The sequence below is a fragment of the Cygnus olor genome, chromosome 6 (genome assembly GCF_009769625.2).
Source record: "Cygnus olor isolate bCygOlo1 chromosome 6, bCygOlo1.pri.v2, whole genome shotgun sequence".
NCBI lineage: Eukaryota > Metazoa > Chordata > Aves > Anseriformes > Anatidae > Cygnus > Cygnus olor.
This window is the reverse complement of record NC_049174.1, coordinates 29,865,945-29,886,716: the sequence shown is the minus strand read 5'-3', so window position 1 is coordinate 29,886,716 and position 20,772 is coordinate 29,865,945. Positions and strand designations below refer to the sequence as shown.

The 20,772-nt window shown below is 40.6% G+C and overlaps 1 long non-coding RNA gene across 2 annotated transcripts in view; it reads right to left on the bottom strand.

Moving 5' to 3' along the window:
• The window catches only part of LOC121072344, a 47,117-nt gene that overhangs the window by 10,207 nt on the left and 16,138 nt on the right, over nt 1–20,772 (bottom strand). Inside the window, exons 2-3 of one of the 2 annotated variants that reach the window (XR_005821139.1) lie at nt 8,516–8,631; nt 6,523–6,668 (exon numbers count right to left, since the gene is read on the bottom strand). This is a non-coding gene — a long non-coding RNA (uncharacterized LOC121072344). Of the gene's footprint in view, nt 1–6,522; nt 6,669–8,515; nt 8,729–20,772 lie in introns of those variants that run through there. The other variant, XR_005821140.1, reaches the window with a different exon arrangement.

The window sequence follows — 20,772 nt, the reverse complement described above, 5'->3', positions numbered from 1 at the left end:
GAACACAGAAAAGGCTTTATCCCAAACTACCAAGGTGTACTATGTAAAGATACACCACACAGGTGTTACTCCTTGGGGAAGCTGCAGCTGGACTCTATTAGAGCAACAGTGTGAAGGTGCCTCATTAAATCCCTGTTGTTCTGCAAATATCATCTCTCCCACAAAAGTCAGGGCTCTAGTCAACAGTGTTGAGATGTTGCTGGATACAAGGTGCTACCTTCCTCAAAACAGGCAGAAGTGTGAGCTGATCAAATTTCTGACTGATTTCCTTTGCTAGGACCATTTGTAGCTCTCACCAAACTAGTTTCAGAGCAGTGATTAGTTATTTCTCAATCCCATCAACAAAGACCCACCAGTTCACAGTAGTGAGGATGCAGTAAGACTCCTTCAATACAACAATTGAAATAACCAAAAATCATGGACCTGTGGAGGTGATGCTCATTGTCTTCATCTGACTTCAAGCTATTGGCTTTGCAAGCCAGCTGGTTTTAGCGAGCTGCTTTCCTTGGTGATTTTTACTGAGAAGCTACTTCTCAGACATGTTTGCTTACATCCTTGCTTCGTTATGCACATTGGGAAGAGAAGATGAATTTCTACAACTTCATTCACCAGGATACATCAGCAGCTGGTATGAGTTGCCATGAATTTTAATGGATATGTTCCTTTTACTACTGTTGCTCTCAGATCCAAATTCTGAATTCAAATGCTCATATCTTCTTTTCCTTCATGACTGTAGTTTGTGAAATAAGTTTGATTGCTGGACTCCATACGAGTTCTCTTCATTTATGGTCTAAACTTCATGCTAAAGACTCAGCATTAATTTATTTTGGCTATACGGGCCTTAACAGGGATAACCTAGCTATCAGAAAAAGAATCTCCCAAATGTTTCTGGGTGCATCAGTCCTGCAGAAATCAGTGGCAAATTAGGAATGAGATTATTTAAATTCTAAACCTAACAATCTCTAACAAGTCTAAGGATTCAGATGTCTAGACTTCACTTTGTCTAGACTCACTTGACATCACAGCCCATTATCTTGGGTTTCCTTACTCTTGTTACATTCTTGCTTTAGGACATCACAGCCCATTATCTTGGGTTTCCTTACTCTTGTTACATTCTTGCTTTAGGTCCAGGTCATTTGAAGCGTGTGACAGGATAGCCCCTTGATTCAATCTGGATGATGGATAAATTCATTTCTAAATCTCCCAGAGAGTAGGATTGTTTAGGCTGTGCAACAAGAGGGACCAAAAAAAGCAGACATGTAAGTGCAGCCCTTGAGGTAGCCAGTAGAAACATACAAAGGTCACAGTGCAGGAAAGGGTATCTTGCAGACAGACAGGATTGTTGACTAAATATGTTGTCATTAGAAAATGTTGCTGTTCCAACCTTCTTCCCCCACATCTTTTTGCAAGAAAGCATTATTGTAAAATAAAACAAACCCAAACATTCAATAAGGGCAGGTTTCTCATGTTGATGATAGAATTTCTGAACAAATCTAGATGCTTTCAGTTCAGAACAGTTGTTGATATTGAGGATATATGTCTTGGAATGAGCGTGACCAAGTCTCAGACTAGGAGGATGATATTTTGGGGTCTTACCACCTCATTCATAATTATAAACAGTTGAAAGATCATCTTAAGCCTGTGTTGACTTCGCAGGGGTAATGGTTCCCTCCCCAGCTGATCTCTTTGCTATTTTAGTCAGCTGACTCTTTTCCAGAGAGGAGAGACTGTTTTTGTTTGTTTGTTCAGAGGGACGGAGGGAGGAGAGAGAGAAAACCCCAAAAATCTCAACTAAATGAACAAAAACCACTACAAAAGGGTTTGGGTTTATCCTGTGGTGGGACATGAAAAAATTTTTGAAGTCTCAGAAAGTTTCACAGAATGAGAAAACCATTATCTGAACAGATTTATTTGCAAAGAGACATTTAATGAAAAATGAATCTATTAGTTTTTTTTTTTTTTTTTTTTTTTTTTTTTTTTTTTTCAAACAGATTATTTAACTCAAAATAACTTTGACAAGTCCATTTGTTCCCAAGGTCATTAAACTACCATCTTACAGGCACTTTTTTTTTCCTTTCTTTTTTCTTTTTTTCTTCTAAGATTTAAGTCACTAACTTCAGTTCCAAAGTGAATTAAGGTAAATCAGACAGAAGCCACATTAATTCCAAATGAGATAGTCTATCCAGGGGTTCAGTGCAGTTTAACCACCAGCTTTAAATTCAACCCACTAGTTAATTCAGGTGAACCATTCTGCATGCCTCTGTGTAGGCAAAGCTGTTCCAGGAGCTTCTGACAGTCTACTGAAGTTCAACAACATGCGATATCCTTTCCTGCTTACTTACACCCTGCGAGGAATGTGGTCTGGAGCCAGCACTAGTAAATTATGAAGTAGTCGGCAAGATATGTCAGATTCTTGTTTGCAGCCATTGTTATTCCCTAAGGGTAGATGGTGGTAACCCTTGTGCCTTTATTGACCTTTCTGATGATTCCCGTTAGACTGTGTCACCTTACTCACTTTTTCTTTAGGATATATATATGCTCTACTGGCTTTTCTTAGGCTCTGTAGAACTTGAGTCTGTGTATCTCACCGGCACAGAGCCATGGTTGTCAACCAATGTTTTGTCATCTTCAGTAAGAGCTTAAGCATCTGGGATTGCAACAGTGAATCTTAAAACAAAAATGAAATACATCCTACAGCTGTGAGATGCAAACCATTCTGACTACCAAAAGTCTCTCCATAACCTGTGGCTTTTGCTCATGAGGTTTCTTGCACTTATCTCAGAGCAGCTGTCACTGGTCAACATCACCAGACAGACCAGGCCTCAGAATCAAGAGCTTTTTGGTGTGGGCCTGTGCAGCCTGTCAGATTTCCTGTTCAAGGCTAAAGCCATAACCGAGTGCATTAGACCTTGATGTGGGACATCTCAGAGGACAGCCTGTTTGCAATGGCGCATGGCTGAACTTGAACCGTCTCCCACAGGTCAGGATCACAAGTCTCAGACACGTTTTCCTTACACTATACGAAGTCCAAAGGAAATCAACTTAGTGCTCCGGCCTGCTAGTGCAAGGAAACATATTCACAGCCTCTCTTTAAAGTTGTCCCAGCAACATTTTCTACTCCCCCATCTACTCTCCTTTTCTTGAAAAGCAGAAAGTTTTGTCAGATAGAAGCTCCCTTGGGCCTGCGGTATCAAATCCAAATCTTGTTTAATAAAAACTTGACACGTGAATATATTAGCAGATTCTCTGAATAATGACTTGTGTCTCTCAGTTTGGTTTCTGTTTAATAGTCTGCCAATTCTCATTGCTTTTCAGTTTTTCCTAGGTGTAACACACTTTCTGCTGACAGGGTAGAAGTTGGGGTCAAAAACTGCTCCTTTAGTGAGGTGGGATATTGGGATATGAAACATCCAGGAAAAATGTTGTCCATCTTTCAGAATTCAGATCTTTGTGTGCCAACCAGGGGTGGTCACAGGGTAGACACAACCTCAGTCTGAACTGTAGAAGGAGAAATATCATATCAGCTGGTCCCAACTGTAGCACTAAGCTCGCTCTATTTTTTTTTTCCTTAAGAATTTTACACTCTTGATTTTAGGCAGGGTTAAGCAGTAGGACTGCTCTGTAGTAAAGAAGAAAGCTATTAGACGGAATTGCCTAGTTTGCAGAACTATATCAGATAATGAAGGAATGGATTTAAAAACAAGGTCTTTCAAAATACAGAACAAAGAGAGGAAATTCTTCTTTTCTGCCTGAGCCTGCAGAGCATTGCACTGTTCGGGCTGTGGATCCCTTGGCTACCAGAGGTAATCCCAAGCATCACAACTACAGCTGAGAAAAAATTCTGAATCTCCAACCCTTGGGAAAGTCTGACATTTTCAAATTTGCTTTAGATTCCAAAACATGAGGTTAAAGAAAAAAAAAAAAAATCCATAATTCTTATTCTGTGGAAATGTCAAAAGCTATTTTTTTATTATTATTTGTAAATGTCAAAATATCCTACTTTGACATTTAAAGTGTAAACAATGAAAACACTTCATCCCTGAGATGGCCTACATAGGATCCCTTCCTCTGAGGTCCTACCAAGACTTCCTGTCATGCTTCACCAATGCATTGCCTTCTGGGAATTGTGGTCCCAGACTATATATTCTCCTGTGGGCTAGTAACCTTAATGCAGTTAATAAAATGTAGAGAAACCAACATCTAGAGAAGGAGAAAGGGACTTATTGAGAAGGAGTGACCCAGTTCAGCAACTCAGTGCCAGAGGATGGAGTCTAGAAAGCCAGAAGGGGGAATCCCAAAATATCAGTGCTGCATCTCCATGTGTCCCACCAGATGTCCCATCATTGCACATCTGCATGGTGGGTCAGATTACTGGGCAAATTCCTTGCCTTCAGAAAATAGCAAGGACTAAGCCATTTCCTCTTCTGAGTAAAGTTAACTGAGAAGAAAACATGTCAATGGAAACTAAGATTAATTCAGAAAAAGAAGCTATTCCTTGCTGGATTTGGACAGCAAGAAAAGTGCGGGAGAAAGACTTTTTTAAAGCTTGCATGTTTTACCTGGCATGAACTGCTCACTAGCGAGCTGTAGGATTGATTTGTATAGTATCAATGACTATGAAAAACACAACCGCAGGCAGGATGGGGATTCATCCCATCTGAGTGAAAGTGGCTTAATTAAAAAGCTGAAGACTTCAACCCAGTGCGCCAAGGCTCCATCTCTTTCCACAGCAGGAAACTTCATCCCTAGAAGGTGCAAGACCAAAGCAGAAAGCTGCAGCTGAGCTGGGTGGAAAATGTAGCAGGTGGGTGAGGAAAGCAGGTCCCTTGAGTATGGATGGATTCACATATGATCTTCACTAGAGTGCAGCTAGCTGTGCCATTAGCATTTGGCTGTGGGCTGCCATGAAAAACAAATGAACGGATTGAGCTTGTAACTCAGAGCAGGTCAGGATGATGTGAAGGAGAAGCAGGAGCATCTCACTTGTTCACATTGCCTCTCTGGAAGAGGAAGAAGCTGTCCCCTATTTCCCAAGCAGCGCCTGCAGACTCCTCCAGCCCTGTTCCAGCTGACCTCCAGCAGGATGATGGGCCACCAGAGGCCCAACGAACGCCAATGGCTCAGAGCTGTCCGCCAGCAGAGCTAATGGCCCAGGCCTTGCTGGCGAGAGAGCAGAGAGCAATAAATGTCCCAGAGATGCTGCTGAGTCGATCCGTTTCCTGCACGCAAGCTGCACATTGTAAAAACTGAGGCTCGGATTCTTTTTCCTGTTTGCACTGGAGCAGACCGCAGAAATTGCACAATCCTCCAGGCCAGACCCAAGGTGAATCGTGAGACGATGGATTCCAAGGCAATATTTCACACTTGCTGAAAAAGCGATACAGCCCAGGGGAAGGGACTGTAATTAGGGAGAGCAGTGACAGCCCACAGACAAAGTAGTTCCATAAGCAGAGGAAGAAATGAAAGCTCGTTTCCAAAAGCTCTCACTTGCATGGATTCTCCAGTGCTCAATAAAAGGTGTGATCCCCAAGCAAGAGAGTCTCTCTCCTTTCTCCACTTGCTTATTTTGATGAAATATGATAGGCACAATATTTTTAGGCGTTCTCCCCTGCCTGTCAGGTTACAAAGCTGTTAGCTGGAGGTTGTATGGGCTGACACATAAACAACATGATCACATTAAACTCAGTTTCCTGAGGAAGCCACTCTAGAGTAAAAGTTTTGATTTGGTGGAGACATCTGCAGGGGTGATGGGGAGGAGAGTAGCAACTTTCAGAAAAATAATGGGCGGGTTAAAAAGAAAATAAACTTGCTTTTTCTTTCTTGAAATGTCTTCTGGAGGGACTTTTCCTGAGGGCTTTCTAAAATGTTTTTTGTTGATGTGGTAAAAAAGGAGAAGGGAAAGCAGGATAATAACAGCAAAACATTTATGGTAAGGTTTGTATGTTTCTCAACAAATACAGATGGACAAATAGATAAATGGATAGATAGAAATATATAACAAGTTATATAACTCTAAGATATTTAAAACTAAAAAGTCATCCAAACATGAAGAATAGAATTATTCAAAAAGGATTTGCCTTATGTTTTGCACAGCCTGGAAAGAGCTGCAGAAGCCATCCTCCACAATAGTAAGCTTGCTCAGCAGCTACAGTGCCTGACTGTGCCCCCAAGAAGGGCCAAAAAATCTCTGAGAAATGCCAGATCATTATATGAAAAGTGATTTGCTATCTTGATCCTGAAATGTCATTGTTTTCTCCATTCCTCCTACTATGTAAAGGTCAGGCATCCACAGATCTGCTTGGGGATGAAGTAGTACAACGACTTTAGAAGTCCTCCTTTACTACCATCTTTGCCTCTCTGACTCTTCGGCCCACAATGCTGCTAGCACTTCTATTGCCTGTGCATCTATACAGCCTGTCTGCAGCTCTAAACTCCACCTGGCAGGTGCAGAGAACCAGAAAAAAATCAAATGTTGTGCTAAGATAAAGAACAGGTGCTCATCCCAGTCTTGGGGGCTCATACCTATTGTGTCCTCTTCCAAGCCATGGCTGTCCATTTGCGCAGGGACTGTGTGCCACTCAGTGGACAGGGGAATGCAGAGACTGGTTTCTGAGCCCTAGATCTGAAATCATGTGTCCTCCTGGAGCATGGTTGATTGCACACCTTCCCTGAAACATAAGGCATGCAGCAACGTCAAACCAGAAATGAACACGAGGGTGGGAGGAGGACTGATCTAGCATCATGCTTGAGATTAATTTCAAAAGTATTTTGTACCGTTCTGGCTGTGAATGGATGGACCTCAGAAAATACAGATAGTAGTTGACAATGGTTTGAAGTTGGAATTCTAGACAAAAGGTTTTCTCCTGTCATCTCTGCATGCATAAAGTGCCATATACTGTATCCTGAAAACCTATTTTTGGCAATGAAAAAACTTGAAGTGTCTCCCTCTCTCCAAAAAAACCCGAGAGTAGATGAAAGAAAAGTGTCTGCCAGAAACCATGATGGGACAAATCTCCAGATTGCAGGAACTCTGGGGATAAAATGATTGTCATAGATGTCAGCAGGCCGTCTTTGAAAAAATGAAAGGATTGTGTATGACCAACACAAGAACCAGTGTTTCCAGTAACAAACTGAAAACTGAAAAGTTGTTCGACAGGGTCAATGAAAGCCCTCTCTAGAGAGGCAGTTTCTGAAGAGAAGGACTGATGCTAATACCTTACACAGCCTCTCCTCTTGAACGGGAAACCTTTTTGATAACTAATTCATTACATATGACAGACACATTCAGAGTCCCTCTCTCTCTCTCTCTGCCCCCAAATCTCTTTCCCTTTCAATGTCTGTAAAGCCCAGCTCTTTTGCACTGAATATTTGCTTTCAAGAGTGCCTTGCTAGAAGTAAGTAACAATTTTGTAATAGCCAAGCAAATACCCTGGCTCCACATCGCCCTTCCAAGACTCAGTGTGAACATAAACCAGATGTGATCCCAACAAAAAGGCATCCTCTGATGTACCAGATGGGACTCCTTCATCACTTTCCCATTGACTAAATATAGTTGGGGGGAAACAATAGTACCAACATAGAGCAGTGAGGTCGAGTGATATGAAGGATTCTTTCCTTTTTTTCCAGAAGCTAGTGACAAATCTCTGAATAGACATGTAGTGGGAAATCTAGGAGCAAATTTTCCCCATTTTTTGCCCTATATAATTCTTCTGTCTGGTTGGCCATTATGGACTGCAAAGTATTTCCTAGCTTTGGTTTTGTTTTCAATAGCAATTTTCATCCCCATTTCAACCTTAACTGCTATTGTGGGTCTTTGCTACTGCTGTGCTATAGACAACAGCAGCAGCAGGAATTTTAAAAATAGAGCAGGAAATTTAACAACTGTAAAAAAATTCTTACCCCAGAGAGCCATTGTTTATCCTTCTTCATGTATGCTAACAATAATTATACTAAAATCTGCTTAGGAAAAACGGTCCATTTTACATCAGAGGAGAAAATGTAATTTTTTTTCCTCCTAAACTGAATAAAACTGAATACAAAGACTGTTTCATTAAATGTGGCTTTCTGGTTAAAAAAAAAAAAAAAAAAAAAAAAGGAACAAAAAGTCTACCAATAAAAATTACCATTTGAAAAAAGCCTTCTCCATCCAAAAAATCCAAACAACTGAATACAAACTGTGGATCTCTTCCTTAAAAATGGGGGAAAAAATCCAAGTTGACCTTAGGTTTCTCTGTGTTATACAGGGCTGCTGGTTGAGAGACACACCACAGGACTACCACATACTCCAACCTCCTGCATGTGTCGTCCAAAGCAGGAGTGCCAGGCTCATCTTTGCTGTATTTCTCTAGTCTACTCTTACTGATGAAATTACAGGTTTATTGTGGGCATACACCAGCCCTGGTGAGCATGTGCCCAGAAATAACAGTGAAGCAGTGGGAGGTCTGTGGCTGAGGGGAATGATACAGCATTCAAATAGTGACGGCAGCCTTGCAGACTCAAATCGATATTTACGTACCTTCTCAGCCTAAAGCAGCTTTTCACCATCACGTTGGCAGAACATTTCCCAGCTCTTCAAACAGGACTTTAAGGGTTGACGACTTCTCTTCCCATTTCAGAGACAAATTTCACCATCTTGTAAGACACAATGCAAAATCTTTTTGTTGTTTGAATGGAGGTGAAGGTTTCACCCAACATAACGACCTCTCCTTGAAATGTCTTCTACTGCACTACAGCAATTAAGTTCCACTTTTGGTGAAATGATTCATGCTTCAATAAATTCAATTTCAACACGACATAATTATGGTGAGTCACATAATCACAGATTAATCACAGCACCTCCCATTTAGCAGTCAAAACAGTGGAGGATTCCAAATGCAATGCATATGATGCTGCTCCACAGCTTTTGCTTCACTTAATTCCATTTCTGCTTTATAGGTTGATCTTACACAAGCTCACGAATGCTTTAAGGGTTGCACATAGATGTGTAAGATAGCATGGAGAATTCTCTTACTGTTTTACACCTGGAGAATGAACCTGAAAGAATGAATGCTGCCAATATCAGTGACTTCAGCAAGAACCTGAGGATCTCCTGTTTGCTACTGAGCTTCCCTTGACATGATGCATTGTTAGTGAGGATTGAAGATACCCTGTGCCTTCCATAACCGAGCCCAAGTGGTCTCACAAAAGGGAGAATGTTAATTCCCATGAATTCTTCCACTGACTTTGTTCTTCAGAGCAGTAGGGGACGGGAAACATCTTCACGCTAACATCTGAGCATCCTGTTCCTATCCGACATTATCAGGATACTTGAAAACATCTGTTAGGACTTTCCTCCTGCTCAGTGCTGGCCCTGAGCATCTTCTGTCTACACTGGCTCCTGTCTCACTTGAGTTATAGTACTGTCTCCTTTCTCCATACTCCATTTTTACTGCTACTGAATCTAGAGACTGCAACAGGATCACTTAGTAGAGGCTGTGCTCAGATTGTCTCATTCAAACATCACTCGTAGCCTCACGTACACTTGCCACAAACCAATGAGGGGGAAATTCCTTCTTTGTGATCAGACAATTTGCGGCTGCCCTTTACCAGACCTTGGGTAGGAACGTATGCAGTGGTTTTTCCAAATGCTGTAACCCAACTTATTCTGTGTGACCAGCTTATTTTGAATTGCTGTTGGATCATTTTGTGGAATTGTTTTGCTTTCAAAGCTTTCATTCTCCAAAGCGGTCCAAAAGGGGTTTATTTTCTTTTGTTTTTTATTGCATTTATTTTTAAGGTGCAAGTGGTGGTGGTGGTGGGAGCAGGGCAAGAGGGTGTGTTTTTTGACAAGAAAAGTGAGAGGGAAGATTGCTTTTTGACATTTTGTTTTGTACCACCACTGATCAGTATAAAGTTTGACAAGCTGAATTTTTTTTTTCCCCATACATCTTGTGAGTTTTCTCTAGAATTCAGTTTGGTTTTAAAAGTTGGCTAAAGGATCTGTGGAGCGGGTGGGGTGTTGGTGGAGATGCTGGTAAATTAACATTGTCAGCAAATTAATAAAACCTTTAAAAGAAAAGGTTTCAAGGGCAAATACAAGGTTTCTTTAATCTTTTCTCTCTCCCCCCTCCCCCCCTTCCCTTCAAGAAATCCTTTCTTCCCCTTAAAGAATCAACAAATTGATTCTTCTCTTCTCTTTCCCTTCCCCTTCCCCTTCCCCTTCCCCTTCCCCTTCCCCTTCCCCTTCTTTCTCTTTCTCTTTCTCTTTCTCTTTCTCTTTCTCTTTCTCTTTCTCTTTCTTTCTCTTTCTTTCTCTTTCTCCTTCCTTCCTTCCCTTTCTTTCCTTCTTTCCTTTCTCTTCTCTCTCTTTTTTTTTTTTTTCCAGAGAAGATTAGCATATTTTTCTGGACACAAAAGAAAGACAAACAGTGGAGTATAGCATTTCTGAAGAATTAATAATGTTGTGACAATCAGCAGGTGAAGGTGAATTGACAGGAGTTGAGGCTAGATGTGTGCAGAGGAGCAGAGAAGGAACACTGGGTAATTCATTTATACAACATGAGTAAGCATGTGTGCAAAGCAGGGTGCTGAGCAAAACAGCATAGCCTTGCAAATGGCACAAGATGTGAATGTGAAGTCTGACTGGGGCATGGCTGGCCCTTCAACGATTCAGAAAGCAGAGACCCACCTCAGTCAGCACAGATAATCTGCATCTATGCAGTTTGCTCGGCACCAGAGCCCCTGAGGTGTTGGCTCGCTCCTGGGGCTTCAGGGACCCAAGTGGTCTGCAGGCTTCTTTGCAGCCATGAGCACGGTGCCTTTCAGAAGTGATTTGTGTGGTGGCCACAGCCAGAGGTGCTGTTGGGTACCTCCACACTGGGAATTTCTGAATTGGATGGGAAGAAACCAGAGGAAGTTTCCAACTGACTGTTTATACTCTCCCGCCAGCAAGCGCAGGGTGGGGTTTTGAGTGGAGAATGTTGCTCAGGACAACTGTAAGCCTAAAAAGCCACATTTATTCCATGGCTTGAGCCTGTATCCACAGTCCCAGGAGATTATATTACTCACAGAAAAAGCTTATTAAAATCTCCCATGCATCATAAGATATGCCACCCAACAGGAGGCCATGATTCTGTCTCAGTCTTAGTGGCAAGTGAATTGTAGAAAAGAGGTGTCCAGATATGACTGTATGCTCCCAGAAAGGCCTTCTAATTTCCTCGCTTTTGCAGGCTACAACAGACCTCCACGGAGAGGTCTGCCTTGGAGATGTGGCCTCAGTAATCCCATGGACACAGCCTCCTCTCCAAGTCAAGTCTGACCCAAAATTAAATCTAGGGTGGTTTCAGAAGCACTGTGCAGCGAAGAGGTCTAATGTGGTCCTTGAAAGACAAGATGCTTATTTTTTTAAAACTAGAGTTGAGATGTCATTCCAACTAAGCTGCATAAATTCCATTATAAACAATACCATGTGCCTCTTGAGCCCTCTATTGTAATCATTTTATGGATTATTCCCCTTTGTTTCTTCCCAAATCACTCACTGGGACTGTTGCACTCTACAAACCCATTGCGTTACACCTCCAAGACAGCTACCTCCTAGCTGAGATAAAGATAGTGACAAAAAGACCCCACTCCTCAATGTGTCTATGGAGCCAATTCTCCCATCAATTTGACTCAGTTTTGGCCTTTGGACTTTTGGCCCATAAAACATTTTGTGTCTACTTCCAAGTCACAGGTCCATAAGAACTGAAACAATTCTCAAAATCCTTGGAAATGGGTGGAGGGTGGTACACAATCACCAAGCCAGCTCCACAGTCCAGTATCAAAAACAAAAGCAGACCTGGAAAAATATTACAAAACTCTTCCACTGGCACTAGCAGGTCAGTGTCATTACAGGCAGCGGTGTTGTTCTCAGATACTATTTCTTTGGCTTCCTTCTCCTTTTTCCTCTCCCTCCTCTGAAGCACATTTTCTTTCCCTTGTATTGCACGGTAGGGTTGTATCCCTGGAGATTCACAGCGATGAGGAGGAGTAGGCAGAGATCAAAAGCACTTCTAGCTTTGAAAAGATTATTCCTGGCCTCAAACCAAGTATGGCAAGCTCCAATCCATCCATCTTATTCAAACAGTGTTTCAAAACTGGTCACCCAACCCTTTTGGATACTGCTTCCCTTTCAACTTTATATGGCACACAGAATTCTTTGATTTTACCTTTTAAAGCATGGCACTGAATTCTTTACTAGTGCAACGGACTGCTCTTGTTTTTTAAACCTGATGCTGCAGACTTCTGTGGTGTTTTCAGTCTTTCTCAGCCTCTTTCCAGGCCAAAATCTCTCAACTGCTTTACAAACCAACTACACCTATTTTACCTTGGCTCATTGACCCTTCTAGAGAAATAAATTTAAAAATGTTCTCTGTATTACTGTGGAAATTGTCCAGAAATCTAAAGTACCAAACAAAAACAAAAGAGCCAATGATAATTACAAGAAGTTGGCCAAAAAATGGACATGGTCTGTTTAGAAGAATGCCAAGATCTACAACACTTGTCCAAAAGATCATTTAATTTTAAGAGCTGGGTGGGGATAGTATTGTCAACAGCGAAAGATGCATAAGTTGAGTAAATTCCTAGTGTATATAGAATGTACTGTACTTTCAAACAACTTTGACAGGACGAATATCACACAGGAAGGGATCAACAGGCTTCATCTTGTCCATCTCTGAATCACAAGTTTAGACAGTCACAAAAGGAATCAGATGTTCAGGAGTATGCTCCTTGGCTGTAAGCTATGAGGCTTTCAAAAATCACAAACTGTTTTCCTTTTGTATTAAAAGTGTTCTTAGCTCCAACCCTCCAGAAGTAAGAAGTGCTTAGTAGCCCAGCCATCCATTCATGACTGTTATGACTAGTTAAAACAAAGAGATTTGGTTGGCTAGTTCTATCTGTGCATCACAGTGCATAAACAAGTGCAAATGGAAGACGTCTCAGTGTCACATCTGCTGGATAAAATAGTAGAACGCATCCTGCAAGTTATTCCAGAGAGACGGGTCACAGTCTGACCATGCACTGGTGTGTTTGGAAAATGGATGATTATCCAAAATTGCCTAGCTTTTGGAAAACAACCAGAAAAAACTAAATTGCTCAAGAAAACAACTCCTCTCTCAAATTCAAAATGTTCTGAATGGATTAGGAAGGAACAACATCAGTTAAACCAGTCATTTTATTTCTCCCATATGCCCTGGAAAGTAGTAGGTCATGAATAACGCTTTGTGGATTTTAGGGATGAGATGTGCACACATATCTTGGTATGAGCACCAAGAACTTTCAGAGAATGTAAAAACATTTTCAATACTTAGGCTAAGTGCATCTAATATGTGGCTTCTCTAAAGACAGTAGAATGTTGGGAAAGAGGGGTATCTGTGGAAAGCAACAAAGCATGGGCCAGGTTAACACGATACTGCAAGAGTATTGAGAAGGCCATTCACTTTCTACATTTTTTTTTCCATGCAAGATAAATCCGAGACATTTATAGCCAAAAATTTAGCTAAAAAACAAAGATAGCCAAAAGAGCATGGTCTGGATAGATACTATTGAAATAGCCAATTATTTGCACCTGGCTTTCCTCAGCCCAGCACACAGTCACAAAAACAGGAAGAAAGAACAACAACAACAAAAGTAATTTCTATAACAGATTGGATTTATTAGCAGCAGATAAAGACATTATTAACTACTGTCATTAAAGCTTCAGTTTGCATCAAGCAATATCTGCAATCCAGTATGTCAGAGCCCCACTAAGACTGTTACAACAGAATCAGCTGAGCTTTTCATTTCAGATTGTTTTCCACCTGGAAATAAGGAAATAAGGAAAGAAAGAAATAAGGAAATAAATAAGGAAATAAATAAATAAATAAATAAATCACATAAATAAGCATTATCCATGCTAGATCACTTTGTAAGATTTGTCTTAGCCTATTCAACTACCAGTAAGTCAATCAATACCCTGGCATTTTTCCCGAGAGAATTAAACACAACCAGGATGCAGAGGTCAAATATAATTTGTTCAGAAGGTTACTGTACTACTGTGAAACTAAAACATCTCACATAGTCCTGTTCAGTACCAGGCAGTTCTTAGTTTTAAATTCTCTGAATCTAGGCCAGACCATTAGAGCTATCTGATTTGACTGCCTATATATTTCATGAATACAAGGTACAGTTTTTTCTCCCAGTCACTATCTAGTAAAACCCATTAACACTGCTCAGTGAAACTGTGTTTTCTAGAAAGATGCTCAAGTCTTATTTGGAGAAGACAAGACATGAGAGAGAGTTCACTGTTTCTGGAGGCAGATTACTCCAAATAGCCTATTCTTCTCCCTTCCCCCTCACTCACTGTTAAATAATATGCCAACTTTTAAGTCAACTCCAAGCTACTGATTCTTGTTCTGCATTTCTCTGCTGAATTAAAGACCTCTTTAAAAACAGCTATTTTTTCCTTGGGAAGGTAATTATAGAGTAATCAAGTCACCTCTTATCTCCCCAGTTGCCTTCATGATTAGTTAAACAGATTGATTTCTTTAACTCTCCCATGGTGCAGGGATTTCTCCAGACCTAAAATAATCATGTGGTTTCATTCTGCAAAGTCTTGTTTTTCGTGTCCTTTCTCAGGTGTGGATTCAGAACTGAACGCAACAAGCTGGCATCAGTAAATGTCACCTGAAGAGGTAATATCATCTGTTACCATATTACTTCTCTTTCAACATACCCTATGACCTCAACCACCCTGTTTAACTTGTTTTCATAACCAGAATGAACAGCCTTTTGCTAAATTCTATCTTAAGCTAAAACATTTGTACCGATGGATAGTCTTTCTGTAGGCATGATGTACTTACTGGCTTTCCCTAAGGCAGAAACTTTTACTGAAATATTTTCATTTGAATTTACCAAGTGATTGCTTTCACTATAAATCATTGCTCTAGCTATGTTTGTGTCACCCAGTATCCTTCATCAGCAAGGATTTTACATCTATTACCAAATCAGTGATGAAATTACATATCCGAAATGAGCCTCATCCTAGAAGAGCAGCACTAAAAATGCAGGCATTCAGTCTTTTCCCATGGATTGAAATTTTGAGATCTGTCAGTCAATTTTTAATTTGTTCCTTCTGCATATATTGTTCAATACTCATTTGTTTTAAATCAAAATATGGAGCACTAACAATTCAGTAAAACTAATGACAGTAATCCAAACATACAACATCTCTAATGAGCTCTCTAATGAGCCATGTTTAATTAACACTGCTATACAGTAACTAGATTGTGATTGTCATTTTCAGAAACCGTACTTATAAGTTTTGCTTAATATTTTAAAGGATTTCTGTCTTCTCACTGGGGACGCAACTGCTTTCCTGTGATGGGGAAGTTTTTTACATCAGTACCCATGTGTTTGGAGGGCCCACACCAAATTCTCCATGGCCATGCCTGGCTCTCAGCTGTGTCAAGTATCAAATATTAAATCACAAACCTTTGCCACCTTGTTCTAACAGAGGATGTTGGATGGCAGTGAGAGATCAAGTGGGAACAGTACTAGTTTTCCTGCTGACTTATCTCATTCCTTGGAGTCAGACTTTAACAGTAGGGTACCCTACAGAAAGACACCAAGGTTGTTTGATGAGACCTTTGTCCGAAATGGTTTGCTTTTAGGATATTTCTTCACAATTCTTTAATCAAGCTATTTTACATACCTTTTTTTTTTTTTTTTTTTTTTTTTTTTTTTTTTTTTAGCACTGATACCAGTTTGGTGAATTAATAGCCCTATGAGGGCAAACAGAAAGGTTGAAATAAGTTCTGTTGGTTCATCAGAAGTGAGTTCCAAGGAAGAGAGACATTAAGACAGTGCCTGGACCTGAAAAGATGCTACAGTATTCAAGTTACTCTATGAAAGGCTATAACATTTTCTCACTAGGTGTGAAAAGTTCACTGTAAAAAAAAAAAAAAAAAGGATCAGTAAATCAAATGATGGTAATGGATTAGCACTGAAAGATCTCAGACATTTGTTATTCAAGATTAAAAAATAATTATAATTAAAAATCTGACAGTTGAGAAACTGACAAGAATATTTGCAGGAAATCATTCAGAAGAAACTGAGCAAACTGCCTTTTAGATGCGTGAATTCATAAAGTGACTGTAGAGCTTGAGAAATGAGGATAGTTTGGTTTACACAGTAAAGAAAAGAAGAGGGAAAAGGGAGGTTGCAGGTTCCTTCCAGTATTTTATTCCTTTTCTGTTTATAGCACTGAATATAATGCTAATTCTACCAGATTTTAGCCCTGTATATAATGAAACCCATACCAGCTGCTGGAGAGAGCACAAGGCAATCTGTGCCATAGGAATCTGTGAACAAGAAGAACTGGACCTCCCTCAGGTAGCAGAAAGGAAGACAAAGGCCCCAGCAGATTTGTCATCATGCTAAGAGATCTCTGCACAAATAATTCATTCATGTTGTGGGAGTGAAGTTGATGATCAACACTCATTACTCAAGCTGTTGAAAGACCCAAAAGTGAAACAAGACACTGGGGAGGGTGAAGCTGTGATGATCTCTAGGAAATGATGAGAAAGAGCATTTTGATTGCCAAGACAGACAGCCCCAAGGATAGTGGCAGGTGATCACTTAAAGCTTATTGTGTAGACAAAAGGGAGACACAAGCAGAGCATCCTTTCCAACAAAGTACAATGGAGAAGGCTGCTCTACATGATTCAAGAGCAAATACTGGCACTCTGCAAGAATCCTTCCTGTATGTAGTGGAGCTCTGTTCTCTGCATGCTGCCATACCACACCAGATAACCATCTCTGTTCCTTATGCCATTCTCTACTGATGTTAGACCATCAACTTCAGATAAGAGGCTGCCTTGCCACTAGAGACTATCATGGGAATGCAGAATTACTTCTGTATGAAAGCTGCAAGGTGTCACCATGTTTCACTCCATCTCTCTCTGAGGAAATGAAGGACAGCCTTCGTTCAGTTACTGCCTGTGGTGGTTTAAGTACTCACTGAAGGCCAGTGACTTTAAATGTAGCAGACTTTCCTAAGCACCTAACCATCTGTTCAGTGCTTTTGACAATGTGTTTATGTTGTCAGTCACATAGGAGAAAAAAAATCAAAGTGCTTCATATTTTTTGTTAATAGAACATGTTGAGATGACATTAATCATACAGACAGGGAGCCTTCTACTCGTAAGTGAATACATGCGTTAAATACTAGGGCTGTTAATGGACCCTGTTTCTGATCCCTGCTGTCATAAGTGATAACAGGCCCAAGGCCAATTAAACCACTTTTCACATTTTTCTTAAGGCAAGGAAGCACTGGGAAAGGATCCTGACACCAGAAACAGTGCTGAGGTGAGGGGCTTAGCGCTGCTGTAACGTGATCTCCGTCTGCTCAGATGCTTCCTCACTCCCCTCCACTGCTCTCTACCCAAACGCCTGTTGGGAGCTCAGTGTGGGCTTCTCTTCTTTAAGGACAGCACAGGCAGGAGCAAGCATGGAGCAACTTAAATGTGGGACTCAAGGGAATGAGGTCCCCACTGAGGAGCAGAGAGGTTACCAGCTGCATTTGGGCACTTGAGCTCAGCACTGTGTGATAGTCCAGTTGTGACCTGGAAGCAGCACGGATGCATTTTCAAAGCACTCCTGCTCATAAGTAGTGTCTTATCTTTATATCTAAAAGACAAGACTTCTGAGTGTTTGACTGGCATCCCACAGAATGGCTTGGGATGTTCCACATTACCAGACAAAATTTTCTGTTTTCCTTATGGACAATATTGTCAGTGGAAAAGAGAAGAAGATGCATTCAAACAAGCTTAAAAACATGGTCACCCTGTATTTCTAAGATCCTTGCATGTAGCTGGCAGTAATAAAAGGCAAGCTATTTTTCAATCTGTAGGCATTTGGTATTAGTGTATTTGTATGGTAGCTTGGACTATGTTTGGAGTTTGAAAGCTAAGGCCTTAGTCATGTAATGCTCACCACTGTTCAAAACCTATGCATATCCTCATTCAGTCCTTTACAAGGTACCATCTTACAGATTCCAAGGCGAAAGCAACTTGAGATAGGCAGCTATATGGATCCAAGCACTTCTCTACACTCTCCTCTCCTGCCCTCCTCCCAAATTAAAGATTATATCTGCCAAACAAACTCCGAGTTGGGATGGTAGCTAGTTTCGCTGGTATGAGGAATGCTGAATTTTTCAGCAAGTTGTGAAAGCTGAAGTCCTTGCCAACTTTCCTTTACGCTTTTTAGACCCAGTGTTTGCATTTGCTTTCTGTTTCAAGTGGGCAGAGATGTGACAGGCTAGCTAGAGTCTCAGTCCCTTTGAAAATCCTGCATTAAAGCAGAATATTAAGCAAACACCGGAAAATGATGGGAATCACTTGCTGATATCTACCTCCTTGATCTGCATGTCTTGCATGTATTTCCAAGCTGTAACTGAATATAAATCAAATTAAAAATATATATATAAAAATCAAGAAAGCTATAGAGAGTCAAACACTCCTCTTTCCTTATAGCAGATCAGTTTTAAAACAAAACAACCCCCCCCCCTCCCCCCCCCAAAATTTTACGTGAGACACATTTTAGGTTTGTTTTTCTTGCCTTCCAGGTTTTGAACTCAACTTCGTTGTTTGAACTAATATAAACTGTTTCTCTCATGAAGGTTATACCCCCAGAGGTCTTCAAAATCTATTGCAGATTTGAGGAGTCTATTTAACCTTTTCTGACATTTAAAAGAAAACAGAAAGCAAGCTCCTGCCAGCTGAAAAGTGAGTTAAAGGAACCAGTCCAGTTTGTGTCCAACTGGATGAAGAAAGGATAGTCAAATTCCTTCCATTTTACACACAGTTAGTCATGAAATTGTACAAGAGAAAAAAAGAAAAGACAATAAAATACCCTTATTGTAACAGCTGAAGCAAACTTTGGGTAACTGTCAGCAGTGAAATGTCCAGAGAGCATTTGTACCATTCCATTTCATTAAGCTGAAGGGTGGGATTGTAGACTGTAAAAGATTATAGCAGAGCTCTTCAAAAATTTACAGCTCACAGTGCAGCGGAGCACAGGGGAAGTCTCCCTTTCTTGTGTATGCAAGAGGGAGCCTGGGTTTTGTCTCTCCAATGATGATGATGTGTAGAAGAAGGAGGTTGCCAGAAGCACCAATGGAAAATGAAATGTGCTCCGTGAACACTTTTTTTCTTCCCCGTGGCCTACAAAATGCATTTATGCAGTCAGTTTTATTTACTTCCTGAGCTCTTGACTTTGTGGGCTGGATCAGGACAGGAAGCTTATGGTTGGTGTTCAAGACAACATCAGATGCTTTGACAGTACAATACATAACTGCAATGAATGCCTTGGAAGGGGGTACTCTTACCTAATTCCAAACAGTGCGACCAGCAGGAGCTACTCTGTTTTGTACCAGCTGAGAATCTGGCCCCAGGATCTTCACTGAGCTGCAACAGGAAGCTTAAATTCTGGGTAAAATAGCAATATGTCTACTGGAAATGCAGCTCATTATAACAGAGCAAGTATAGCGGGAAGCTATGTTGTTTCTCAGAAATCTCTTTGGTTTCAGCCCCTTCCCCCTTACGAGAGCATGCCCCCTTATGTCAGTGTAACTCCTAATAAAGTGCTGTGGAGTAAGAGAAGGTTAGGATAACAGTTGTTTGTCAGCAGAAGAGGCACAAGGCTGGCTGGTGAGAGAGTGAGAAAGAGAGGTCATTGTAGATGCGTTAAAAATCTAACAGTCCTAAATACTTTTACTGGTGAAGATGGCTATAGCAGCTAATTTCCTCTGGCTCTTTTTCACCTATGTTGATTCACCAGAATTGCTGGATTGTGCTTGTCCTTGCCAGAGCAGAGAAGGTACCTACCAACAACAGAGGTGGTCAAGAGATTTCCACTGTTTCAGGTTTCCAAAGGGAATAGCAGTGTCCACCAAAATAATTTCCCAAAGTGAAGGATTTTCAAAATCACAATAGAGATGATGCAAAATGAAGTGTTGCAAACTAAATGAAATGCAATCCAAGTTCAGAAAGGCTTGGTTTTCCTTTCTTTTAAATAAAAAATATATTTTTTTTGTCTTAATTCGCCATGACATTCAATTTCATTTCCTTGATTGTGCATTGCTTTGTGGGACTTATAATTCACAACTCTATTCCCTGCTATAGGCCCGTGGTCATTTAGGGGACTGCAGCTCCCAAGAAATAACATGCATTTAGTGTGGACTGAATTATATGCTGCGCTGGATACTCATGTGATTCTAGTGCTGTATGGAAAATGTAGCTTGGACAGAAAAGTTTAACCATTATGAAAATCTGGGGGTTCTGTCCTTTTATCTACAAAGCCAGAAGACTGACCCTCACAAAAAGTGAAGATCGATATTAACTGTATTTCAGGCAAATTGAGCATGTTTGGCAAACCCAATAAACAAAAGGAAACATTTCAATATAGGTAATTCTCCATTCCCATTTCTACTTAAGAACAATGAAAATATTGGCAATTCTGAGCAGGAATTAAAAGAAATTTCAGTTTTTGTGCAAATTTATTACTTTGGAAGTACTTGCTTCAGCTTAGAATAATAAGCTTTGACACGCTGGAAGTTCCCAAAGAGCAGGAATTCCAACTTTCTCACTGCTGCAAGTCCACATTCATTAATTTTCATGGTTTTTTTTATATGCAGGCTCTCCTCTGTGGGTTATAAAGGCTTGAGCAGTAAAGCCAAAACCTTTACTGAGGATTTGTACATGGGTAATTGAAGGA